Source organism: Scyliorhinus torazame, chromosome 22, assembly GCF_047496885.1.
Source record: "Scyliorhinus torazame isolate Kashiwa2021f chromosome 22, sScyTor2.1, whole genome shotgun sequence".
NCBI lineage: Eukaryota > Metazoa > Chordata > Chondrichthyes > Carcharhiniformes > Scyliorhinidae > Scyliorhinus > Scyliorhinus torazame.
In genome coordinates, this window is record NC_092728.1 from 51526773 (window position 1) to 51537855 (window position 11083).

Sequence of the window (11083 nt, forward strand, 5' to 3'; positions counted from 1 at the left end):
GTTGGGGGGGGTGTGGTGTTGAGTGAGTATGTGGTATTGGGGGGGGGGGGGTTGGGGTGTGTGTGGTGTTGAGGGTGTGTGGGGTATTGGGGGGGTTGGTGTTGGGGGTGGGGGTGGTGTTGAGGGTGTGTGTGGTATTGGGGGTGTGTGGTGATGCGGGGGGGTGGTATTGGGGTGGGTGGTGTTGAGGGTGTGTGTGGTGTTGGGGGAGTGTGTGTGGTGATGGGGGGGTGGTGTTGGGGAGGGTGTGTGGTGTTGGGGGAGTGTGTGGTGTTGGGGGTGTGTGTGGTGTTGGGGGGGAGTGGTGTTGGGGGGTGATATTGGGGGGAGGTGGTGTTGAGGGTGTGTGTGGTATTGGGGAGTGGTGGTGTTGGGGGGGTGTGGTGTTGGGGCGGTGGTTGTATTGGGGGGTATTTGGGGGGGTGTAGTGTTGGGGGGGTGGTATTGGGGGTGTTTGTGTGGTGTTGCGGGTGTGTGTGTCGTGTTGGGGGTGTGTGTGGTGTTGGGGGGTGGTGTTGGGAGGGGGGTGATATTGGGGGTGGTGGTGTTGAGGGTGTGTGTGGTATTGGGGGGTGGTGGTGTTGGGGGGTGTGTGGTGTTGAGGGTGTGTGTGGTATGGGGGATGTTGTGGTGTGTGTGTGTGGTATTGGGGGGTGTGGTGTTCGGGGTGTGTGTGTGGTGTTGGGGGTGTGTGTGGTGTTGGGGGGTGGTGTTGGGGGGGGTGATATTGGGGGTGGTGGTGTTGAGGGTGTGTGTGGTATTGGGGGGTGGTGGTGTTGGGGGTGTGTGGTGTTGAGGGTGTGCGTGGTATGGGGGGGTGTTGGGGTGTGTGTGTGTGGTGTTGAGGGTGTGTGTGGTATTGGGGGTGTGGGGGTGGTGATGGGGGGTGGTATTGGGGTGGTGGTATTGAGGGTGTGTGTGGTGTTGGGGGGGGTGTGGTGTTGGGGTGGTGGTGTTCGGGAGGATGTGTGGTGATGGGGGATGTGTGTGGTGTTGGGGGAGTGTGTGGTATTGGGGGGGGTGTTGGGGGTGTGTGGTGTTGAGGGTGTGTGGGGTATTGGGGGGGTTGGTGTTGGGGGTGGGGGTGGTGTTGAGGGTGTGTGTGGTATTGGGGGGGGAGTGGTGATGGCGGGGTGGTATTGGGGGGGTGGTGTTGAGGGTGTGTGTGGTGTTGGGGGAGTGTGTGTGGTGATGGGGGTGGGGGTGTTGGGGAGGGTGTGTGGTGTTGGGGGAGTGTGTGGTGTTGGGGGGGGGTGTGTGGTGTTGGGGTGTGTGTGTGGTGTTGGGTGTGTGTGTGTGGTGTTGGGGGTGTGTGGTGTTGGGGTTTGTGTGTGGTGTTGGGTGTGTGTGTGGTGTTGGGTGTGTGTGTGGTGTTGTGGGTGTGTGTGGTGTTGGGGGGGGTGTGGTGTTGGGGGTGTGTGTGAAGTTGAGGGTGTGTGTGTGGTTTTGGGGGGGTGTGGTGTTGAGGGAGTGTGTGGTATTGGGGGGGTGTTGGGGGTGTGTGGGGTATTGGGGGGGGTTGGTGTTGGGGGTGGGGTGGTGTTGAGGGTGTGTGTGATGTTGGGGGAGTGGGTGTGGTGATGGGGGGGTGGTGTTGGGGAGGGTGTGTGGTGTTGGGGGAGTGTGTGGTGTTGGGGGTGTTTGTGGTGTTGGGGGGGTGGTGTTGGGGGGGGTGATATTGGGGGAGGGGTGGTGTTGAGGGTGTGTGTGGTATTGGGGGGTGGTGGTGTTGGGGGTGTGTGGTGTTGGGAGGGTGGTTGTATTGGGGGGGGGGTATTTGGGGGGGTGTAGTGTTGAGGGGGTGGTATTGGGGGTGTGTGTGTGGTGTTGGGTGTGTGTGTGTGGTGTTGGGGGTGTGTGTGGTGTTGGGGGTGGTGGTGTTGTGGGGGGTGATATTGGCGGGGGGTGGTGTTGAGGGTGTGTGTGGTATTGGGGGGTGGTGGTGTTGGGGGTGTGTGGTGTTGAGGGTGTGTGTGGTATGGGGGGTGTGGGTGTGGTGATGGGGGGGTGATATTGGGGTGGTGGTGTTGAGGGTGAGTGTGTGGTGTTGGGGGGGGGTGTTGGGGGTGGTGGTGTTCGGGAGGATGTGTGGTGATGGGGGATGTGTGTGGTGTTGGGGGAGTGTGTGGTGTTGGGGGTGTGTGTGTGGTGTTGGGGTGTGTGTGGTGTTGGGGGTGTGAGTGTGGGGTTAGGGGGGTGGTGTTGGGGGTGGTGTTGGGGGTGTGTGTGGTTTTGGGGGTGTGTGTGGTGTTGGGGGGGTGTGGTGTTGGGGGTGTGTGTGTGGTGTTGAGGGTGTGTGTGGTGTTGGGGGGGTGTGTGGTGTTGGGGAGGGTGGTGTTGGGGGTGTGGTGTTGGGGGGGATGTGGTGTTGGGGTGTGTGTGTGGTGTTGGGGGGGTGGCGTTGGGGGTGTGTGGCGTTGAGGGTGCGTGTGGTATTGGGGGGTGGGTTTTGGGGGTGTTTGTGGTGTTGGGGGTGTGTGTGTGGTGTTGGGGGTGTGCGTGTGGTGTTGGGGTGTGTGTAGTGTTGGGGGGTGTGTGGTGTTGAGGGTGTGTGTGGTGTTGGGTGTGTGTGTGGTGTTGTGGGTGTGTGTGGTGTTGGGGGTGTGTGTGGTGTTGGGGTGTGTGTGTGGTGTTGGGGGTGTGTGTGGTGTTGGGTGTGTGTGTGGTGTTGGGTGTGTGTGTGGTGTTGTGTGTGTGTGGTGTTGGGGGTGTGTGGTGTTGGGGGTGTGTGTGGTGTTGGGTGTGTGTGTGGTGTTGGGTGTGTGTGTGGTATTGGGGGTGTGGGTGTGGTGATGGGGGGGTGGTATTGGGGTGGTGGTGTTGAGGGTGTGTGTGTGGTGTTGGGGGGGGCGGTGTTGGGGCTGGTGGTGTTCGGGAGGATGTGTGGTGATGGGGGATGTGTGTGGTGTTGGGGGAGTGTGTGGTGTTGGGGGTGTGTGTGTGGTGTTGGGGTGTGTGTGGTGTTGGGGGTGTGAGTGTGGGGTTGGGGGGGTGGTGTTGGGGGGGTGTGGTGTTGGGGGGGGTGTCGTGTTGGGGTTGTGTGTGTGGTGTTGAGGGTGTGTGTGGTGTTGGGGGGGTGTGGTGTTGGGGGTGGTGGTGTTGGGGGTGTGGTGTTGGGGGTTGTGGTGTTGGGGGTGTGTGTGTGGTGTTGGGGGGGTGGTATTGGGGTGGTAGTTTTGGGGGTGTTTGTGGTGTTGGGGGTGTGTGTGTGGTGTTGGGGGTGTGCGTGTGGTGTTGGGGGTGTGTGTAGTGTTGGGGGCGTGTGTGGTGTTGAGGGGGGGTGTGGTGTTGAGTGTGTGTGTGGTGTTGTGGGTGTGTGTGGTGTTGGGTGTGTGTGTGGTGTTGAGGGTGTGTGTGGTGTTGGGGGTGTGTGTGGTGTTGGGGGTGTGTGTGGCGTTGGGGGGTGTCGTGTTGGGTGTGTGTGTGGTGTTGGGGGTGTGTGTGGTGTTGGGGTGTGTGTGTGGTGTTGGGTGTGTGTGTGGTGTTGGGTGTGTGTGTGGTGTTGGGTGTGTGTGTGGTGTTTGGTGTGTGTGGTGTTGGGTGTGTGTGTGCTGTTGCGGGGGGTGTGGTGTTGGGTGTGTGTGTGGTGTTGGGTGTGTGTGTGGTGTTGGGGGTGTGTGTGGTGTTGGGGGAGTGTGGTGTTGGGTGTGTCTGTGGTGTTGGGTGTGTGTGTGGTGTTGGGGGGCGGTGTGGTGTTGGGTGTATATGTGGTGTTGGGTGTATGTGTGGTGTTGGGTGTGTGTGATGTTGGGGGGGGTGGTGTTGGGGATGTGTGTGGTGTTGGGTGTGTTTGTGGTGTTGGGGGGGTGTTGTTGGGGGGGGGGGTGTTGTTGAGGGTGTGTGTGGTGTTTGAGAGTGTGTGGTGTTGGGTGTGTGTGTGGTGTTGGGTGTGTGGTGTTGGGCGTGTGTGTGTGTGGTGTTGGGTGTGTGTGTGGTGTTGGGGGTGTGCGTGGTGTGGGGGGTGTGTGTGGTGTTGGGGTGTGTGTGTGGTGTTGGGTGTGTGTGGTGTTGGATGTGTGTGTGGTGTTGAGGGTGTGTGTGTGGTGTTGAGGGTGTGTGTGGTGTTGGGGTGTGTGTGTGGTGTTGGGTGTGGGTGTGGTGTTGGGTGTGGGTGTGGTGTTGGGTGTGTGTCTGTGGGGTTGAGGGTGTGTGTGTGGTGTTGGGTGTGTGTGTATGGTGTTGAGGGTGTGTGTGTGGTGTTGGCGTTGTGTGTGTGCTGTTGGGGGGGTGTGTGTGGTGTTGAGGGTGTGTGTGGTGTTGGGGGTGTGTGTGGTGTTGGGGGAGGGTGTGTGGTGTTGGGGGGCGTGTGGTGTTGAGGGTGTCTGTGGTATTGGGGCTGGTGGTGGTGTGTGGCATTGGGGGTTGGTATTGGGGGGGTGGTGTTGGGGGTGTGTGTGTGGTGTTGAGGGTGTGTGTGTGGTGTTGGGGTGTGTGTGTGGTGTTGGGTGTGTGTGTGTGGTGTTGGGGGAGTGTGTGGTGTTGGGTGTGTGTGTGGTGTTGGGGGTATGTGTGGTGTAGGGGGTGTGTGTGGTGTTGGGGGTGTGTGTGGTGTTGGGGGTGTGTGTGGTGTTGGGTGTGTGTGTGGTGTTGAGGGTGTGTGTGTGGTGTTGGGGGGGTGTGGTGTTGAGGGAGTGTGTGGTATTGGGGGGGGGGTGTTGGGGGGGGTGTTGAGGGTGTGTGGGGTATTGGGGGTGTGTGGTGAAGGGGGGGGTGGTATTGGGGGGGGGGTGGTGTTGAGGGTGTGTGTGGTGTTGGGGGAGTGTGTGTGGTGATGGGGGTGGGGGTGTTGGGGATGGTGTGTGGTGTTGGGGGAGTGTGTGGTGTTGGGGGTGTGTGTGTGGTGTTGGGGGGGTGTCAGGTATTGGGGTGGTTGTTTTGGGGGGGTGTTATGGGGGTGGTGGTGTTGGGGGGTGGTTGTATTGGGGGGTATTTGGGCGGTTGTAGTGTTGGGGGGGTATTGGGGGTGCGTGTGTGGTGTTCGGGGTGTGTGTGTGGTGTTGGGTGTGTGTGTGGTATTGGGGGGTGTGGTGTTGGGGGTGTGTGTGTGGTGTTGGGGGTATGTGTGGTGTTGGGGGGGTGGTGTTGGGCGGGTGATATTGGGGGTGGTGGTGTTGAGGGTGTGTGTGGTATTGTGGGGTGGTGGTGTTGGGGTGTGTGTGGTGGTGTGTGGTCTTGGGGGGGTGGTATTGGGGGGTGGTGGTGTTGGGGGTGTGTGTGTGGTGTTGAGGGTGTGTGTGTGGTGTTGGGGTTTGTGTGTGCTGTTGGGTGTGTGTGTGGTATTGGGGGTGTATGTGGTGTTGGGGGTGTGTGTGGTGTTGGGGGTGTGTGTGGTGTTGAGGGTGTGTGTGTGGAGTTGGGGGGGGTGGTGTTGAGTGAGTATGTGGTATTGGGGGGGGGGTGTGTTGGGGTGTGTGTGGTGTTGAGGGTGTGTGGGGTATTGGGGGGGTTGGTGTTGGGGGTGGGGGTGGTGTTGAGGGTGTGTGTGGTATTGGGGGGGGTGGTGATGCGGGGGGGTGGTATTGGAGTGGGTGGTGTTGAGGGTGTGTGTGGTGTTGGGGGAGTGTGTGTGGTGATGGGGGGTGGTGTTGGGGAGGGTGTGTGGTGTTGGGGGAGTGTGTGGTGTTGGGGGTGTGTGTGGTGTTGGGGGGGAGTGGTGTTGGGGGGGTGATATTGGGGGGAGGTGGTGTTGAGGGTGTGTGTGGTATTGGGGAGTGGTGGTGTTGGGGGGGTGTGGTGTTGGGGCGGTGGTTGTATTGGGGGGTATTTGGGGGGGTGTAGTGTTGGGGGGGAAGGTATTGGGGGTGTTTGTGTGGTGTTGCGGGTGTGTGTGTCGTGTTGGGGGTGTGTGTGGTGTTGGGGGGTGGTGTTGGGAGGGGGGTGATATTGGGGGTGGTGGTGTTGAGGGTGTGTGTGGTATTGGGGGGTGGTGGTGTTGGGGGGGGTGTGGTGTTGAGGGTGTGTGTGGTATGGGGGATGTTGTGGTGTATGTGTGTGGTATTGGGGGGGGTGGTGTTGGGGGGGTGTGTGTCGTGTTGTGGGTGTGTGTGGTGTTGGGGGGTGGTGTTGGGAGGGGGTGATATTGGGGGTGGTGGTGTTGAGGGTGTGTGTGGTATTGGGGGGTGGTGGTGTTGGGGGGGGTGTGGTGTTGAGGGTGTGCGTGGTATGGGGGGGTGTTGGGGTGTGTGTGTGTGGTGTTGAGGGTGTGTGTGGTATTGGGGGTGTGGGGGTGGTGATGGGGGGTGGTATTGGGGTGGTGGTATTGAGGGTGTGTGTGGTGTTGGGGGGGGTGTGGTGTTGGGGGTGGTGGTGTTCGGGAGGATGTGTGGTGATGGGGGATGTGTGTGGTGTTGGGGGAGTGTGTGGTATTGGGGGGGGGGTGTTGGGGGGGTGTGGTGTTGAGGGTGTGTGGGGTATTGGGGGGGTTGGTGTTGGGGGTGGGGGTGGTGTTGAGGGTGTGTGTGGTATTGGGGGGGAGTGGTGATGGGGGGGTGGTATTGGGGGTGGTGGTGTTGAGGGTGTGTGTGGTGTTGGGGGAGTGTGTGTGGTGATGGGGGTGGGGGTGTTGGGGAGGGTGTGTGGTGTTGGGGGAGTGTGTGGTGTTGGGGGTGTGTGTGTGGTGTTGGGGGTGTGTCTGGTATTGGGGTGGTTGTTTTGGGGGGGTGTTATGGGGGGGTGGTGTTGGGGGGTGGTTGTATTGGGGGGTATTTGGGGGGGTGTAGTGTTGGGGGGGTATTGGGGGGGTGTGTGTGGTGTTCGGGGTGTGTGTGTGGTGTTGGGTGTGTGTGTGGTATTGGGGGGTGTGGTGTTGGGGGTGTGTGTGTGGTGTTGGGGGTATGTGTGGTGTTGGGGGCGTGGTGTTGGGGGGGTGATATTGGGGGTGGTGGTGTTGAGGGTGTGTGTGGTATTGGGGGGTGGTGGTGTTGGGGGGGGGTGTGGTGGTGTGTGGTATTGGGGGGGTGGTAATGGGGGGTGGTGGTGTTGGGGGTGTGTGTGTGTTGTTGAGGGTGTGTGTGTGGTGTTGGGTGTGTGTGTGGTGTTGGGGGGTGTGTGGTGTTGGGGGTGTGTGTGGTGTTGGCGGTGTGTGTGGTGTTGTGGGTGTGTGTGTGGTGTTGGGGGGGGTGTGGTGTTGAGGGAGTGTGTGGTATTGGGGGGGTGTTGGGGGGGGTGTGGTGTTGAGGGTGTGTGGGGTGTTGGGGGGGTTGGTGTTGGGGGTGGGTGTGGTGTTGAGGGTGTGTGCGGTATTGGGGGGGGTGTGGTGATGCGGGGGGGTGTATTGGGGGGGGTGGTGTTGAGGGTGTGTGTGGTGTTGGGGAGTGTGTGGTGATGGGGGGGTGGTGTTGGGGAGGGTGTGTGGTGTTGGGGGAGTGTGTGGTGTTGGGGGGGTGTGTGGTGTTGGGGGGGGTGGTGTTGGGGGGGTGATTTTGGAGGGAGATGGTGTTGAGGGTGTGTGTGGTATTGGGGAGTGGTGGTGTTGGGGGGGGGTGTGGTGTTGGGGCGGTGGTTGTATTGAGGGGGTATTTGGGGGGGTGTAGTGTTGGGGGGGTGGTATTGGGGGTGTGTGTGTGGTGTTGGGGGTGTGTGTGTGGTGTTGGGGGGGGTGTGTGTGGTGTTGGGCAGTGGTGTTGGGAGGGGGGTGATATTGGGGGGGGGTGGTGTTGAGGGTGTGTGTGGTATTGGGGGGTGGTGGTGTTGGGGTGTGTGTGGTGTTGAGGGTGTGTGTGGTATGGGGGGGTGTTGTTGGGGGGGGTGATATTGGGGGGGGTGGTGTTGAGGGTGTGTGTGGTATTGGGGGGTGGTGGTGTTGGGGGTGTGTGGTGTTGAGGGTGTGTGTGGTATGGGGGGGTGATGGGGTGTGTGTGTGGTGTTGAGGGTGTGTGTGGTATTGGGGGTGTGGGGGTGGTGATGGGGGGGTGGTATTGGGGTGGCGGTGTTGAGGGTGTGTGTGTGGTGTTGGGGGTGTGTGGTGTTGGGGGTGGTGGTGTTCGGGAGGATGTGTGGTGATGGGGGATGTGTGTGGTGTTGGGGTGTGTGTGTGGTGTTGGGGGGGTGGTTTTGGGGGTGGTGGTATTTGCGGGGGTGTGGTGTTGGGGGGGTGGTATGGGGGGGGTATTTGGGGGGGTGTAGTGTTGGGGGGGTGGTGTTGGGGGGTGTGAGTGGTATTGGGGGAATGTGGTGTTGGGGGAGTGTGTGGTGTTGGGGGGGGGAGTGTTGGGGGGGGGGTGTGGTGTTGGGGGTGTGTGTGATATTGGGAGGTGTGTGGAGTTGAGGATGTGTGCGTGGTGTTGGGGGTCTGCGTGTGGTGTTGGGGAGGGTGTTGGGGGTCTGTCTGTGGTATTGGGGTATGTGTGGTATGGGGGGGGTGGTATTGGGCGGGGGGTGGTGTTGGGGAGGGTGTGTGGTATTGGGGGTGCGTGTGGTGTTGGGGGGAGTGTGTGGTGTTGGGGGGGTGTGTGATGTTGGGGGTGTGTGTGATGTTGGGGGGGTGTGTGATGTTGGGGGGTTGTGGTGTTGGGGGGGTGTTATTGGGGGGTGGGGTGTATTGGGGGGGGCTTGTTGAGGGGGGTGGTGCTGAGGGTGTGAGTGTGGTGTTGGGGGTGTGTGGTGTTGGGGGTGTGTTGTATTGGGGGGGTTGGGGTGGTGTTGAGGGTGTGTGTGTGGTGTTGGGGGTCTGTGTGTGGTGTTGGGGGGGGTGTTGGGGGACTGTGAGGTGTTGGGGGGGTGGTGTTGGTGGTCTGTGTGTGGTGGTGGCGGGGTGGTGTTGGGGTCTGTGTGTGGTGTTGGGGGGGGTGTTGGGGGGGGTGTTGAGGGTGTGTGTGGTATTGGGGGGGTGATGTTGACGGGGGTGGTGGTGTTGGGGGTCTGTGTATGGTGTTGGGGGTCTGTGTGTGATGTTGGGGGAGATGGTGTTGGGGGTCTGTGTGGTGTTGGGGGAGTGTGTGTGGTGTTGGGGGTGGTGTGGTGTTGAGGGTGTGTGTGTGGTGTTGGGAGGGTGGTGTTGAGGGTGTGTGTGGTGTTGGGGGAGTGTGTGTGATGTTGGGGGTGGTGGTGTTGGGGGTCTGTGTGGTGTTGGGGGTCTGTGTGTGGTGGGGGGTGGTGTTGGGTGTCTGTGTGTGGTGTTGGGGGGGGGGGGATGGTGTTGAGGGTGTGTGTGGTATTGGGGGGGTGGTGTTGGGTGTGGTGTGGTGTTGAGGGTGTGTGTGTGGTGTTGTGGGGAGGGTGTTTTGGGGGTCTGTGTGGTGTTGGGGGTGTGGTGTTGGGGGTCTGTGTGTGGTGTTGGGGGGGGGATGGTGTTTGAGGGTGTGTGTGGTGTTTGGGGGAGTGTGTGTGGTGTTGGGGGTGGTGGTGTTTTGGGTCTGTGTGGTGTTGGGTGTCTGTGTGGTGTTGGGGGGGTGTTGAGGGTGTGTGTGGTGTTGGGGGAGTGTGTGTGGTGTTGGGGGTGGTGGTGTTGGGGGTCTGTGTGGTGTTGGGGGTCTGTGTGTGGTGGGGGGTGGTGTTGGGGGTCTGTGTGTGGTGTTGGGGGGGTGGTGTTGAGGGTGTGTGTGGTATTGGGGGTGGTGTGGTGTTGAGGGTGTGTGTGTGGTGTTGTGGGGGGGGGGGTGTTGGGTGTGTGTGTGGTGTCGGGGGTGTGTGTGTGGTGTTGGGGGTCTGTGTGTGGTGTTGGGGTGGTGTTGGGGGGGGTGAGTGCGGGGGTGTGGGAAGTATGGGGGGTAGGGTGTAAGTGTATGGGGGTGTGTGTGTGGTGTTGGGGGGGTGAGTGCGGGGGTGTGGGAAGTGTGGGGGGTAGGGTGTAAGTGTATGTGTGTGGTGTTGGGTGGGTGAGTGCGGGTGTGTGTGTGTGGTGTTGGGGGTCTGTGTGTGGTGTTGGGGGGGGTGAGTGCGGGGGTGGGGGTGGGAAGTGTGGGGGTAGGGTGTTAGTGTATGGGGGGGGGGTGTTTGGGGGGGTGTGTGGTGTTGGGGAGGTGAGTGCGGGGGGTAGTGTGTTTGGCGGGGGTGTAAGTGTATGGGTGGGGTGTGGGTGTATGTGTGTGTGGCGGGGGGGTTCAATGTCAAAGTGGAGTTAGTGAAAGTGGAGCAGTGCTGAGGGAGGGGGACAGGGAGGAGTTTACAGAGCTCTGCCATTTCGAAGTTGGTCAGTGAGTGAAGTTTATGAAGAGGGATCATTGCCAACCGATAGGAAGAAACGGCGGCGTTTCTTACTCGGGTGCCTCTCCCTCCAAAGAACTGGAATAAAATATTTGTTTTCAGGGAAAAAGAAAGCCAGGACAAGAAAGAAAACAAAAATCAAACCGGAGGGTGGATTTGTGCAAGAGCCAGAATCTCTGGGTGGGAGACTGTGCGTGTAGTCGGTTAAAACCGTTTTGAAGTCTCTCCCCCCGCCCCCCAGTGGGTTTTGTGAAGGTGGATCTAAGACTCAGCGATGGGGCTGAGGAGCTCCTCGGAAGTTAAGCACCGGGAGTCCCCATTCTTTCTGTGGCCACAAGTACAGCGGATTAAGACCGCCTCCCTCAGCTCCAAGTGCACACAATGGGCAAGGCGGCGCCTTTCATTCATTGTGCTGCAGACAGCACACTGCACATTTCAGACCCACACCCCCTGCTGCTGACAGCCAAGGCAGGCAATAAATACATCAACCCACCCCATCTCCCACTCAGCCAGAATAATAATACCATTATCTATTTCACACACACACACAAAACAAGAGAGAGAGAGAGCTTGTGAGATTTTCTAAATGGGTGACTTTGTGATGTCAGGTTATCACTAACAATCCGGAGGAGACAGATCCAGAAAGGGTTGCACTGCCTAATCCCCAAGGCAATGAAATCTGTGTCAGAGAGAGAGAGAGTTGCTAACATTTGGAAGTTGTAAGACTCCTCCTGACTGTGCTCACCCCAGTCCAACGCCGGCATCTCCACATCATAACATTTGTAAGGCAGTAGTCATTTCAATGACAACGTGATCTAAACGTGGTGGACTCCCCACCCCCAAATAAAACTTCCTGATGTTTTCCTTCAATCCTTTCCATGGTGTTTTTTATCCACCCCTAGATTAAGTTTACAATGTCGCTGTTAGTTTGAACAAACTT